Source organism: Chrysochloris asiatica, unplaced genomic scaffold (genome assembly GCF_000296735.1).
Source record: "Chrysochloris asiatica unplaced genomic scaffold, ChrAsi1.0 scaffold00308, whole genome shotgun sequence".
Lineage (NCBI taxonomy): Eukaryota > Metazoa > Chordata > Mammalia > Afrosoricida > Chrysochloridae > Chrysochloris > Chrysochloris asiatica.
In genome coordinates this window covers 655,523-656,365 of record NW_006408826.1, presented here as the reverse complement: position 1 = coordinate 656,365, position 843 = coordinate 655,523, and positions in this window count along the sequence as shown.

Below are 843 nucleotides of genomic sequence, written 5' to 3'. Positions count from 1 at the left end.
CATGGCTTGTGTCAGGTACACCATATTCATAAAAAAATTATCTTTTTGCTCTTGAACACTTTAAAGAGGTATTTTGAAGCAGATCTGCCCAATGCAACATGCCATTGATTTCTTGACTGCTGTTTCCATGAACATTGAATGTAGTTCCTAACAAAATGAAGTCTTTGATAACTTCAGTCTTTATTCCATTTATCATGGTGTTATTTACTGATCCAGTTGTAGGATTTTTGTTTTCTGTACATTGAGTTGTAATCCATACTTAAAGCTGTGGATCTTCATCATCAAGTGCTTCAAGTCTTCTTTACCTTCAGAAATCAAGGTAATGTCATCTGCATGTTGTTGTTGTTAAGTACCGTGGAGTCGGTTCCGACTCATAGTGACCCTGTACAGGGTTTCCGAGGCTGTAAATCTTTACAGGAGCAGAACGCCTCATCTTTCTCCCATGGAACCCTGGTAGTTTTGAACTGCTGTCCTTGCAGTTGGCAGCCCAACTCGTAACAACTACACTACCAGATTGTTAATGAACTTTTTTCCAATCCTGATGCCTTTTTAAAATTCAGTCTGGCTTCTCAGATTTTGGATACAGCCACCTTTTGTTTTATGTACAGGTTCTGAATAAGCACAATAACATGTTCTTAATGGAATTCCCATTCTTAATGTTACCCCTAGTTTTTTTGTTTTTTGTTTTAATGTTCAAAAAAATATTTATTTATAAAAAATACAGTGGGGTAAGTTTATGCTGAGAAATGCAGCAATAAATACAGTATAGGAAACTGTCGGGGACTGACCTCGACATAGTTGTGTTGTTCACGAGTGTTTGGTTCACGAGGAGGGGAGATCCAG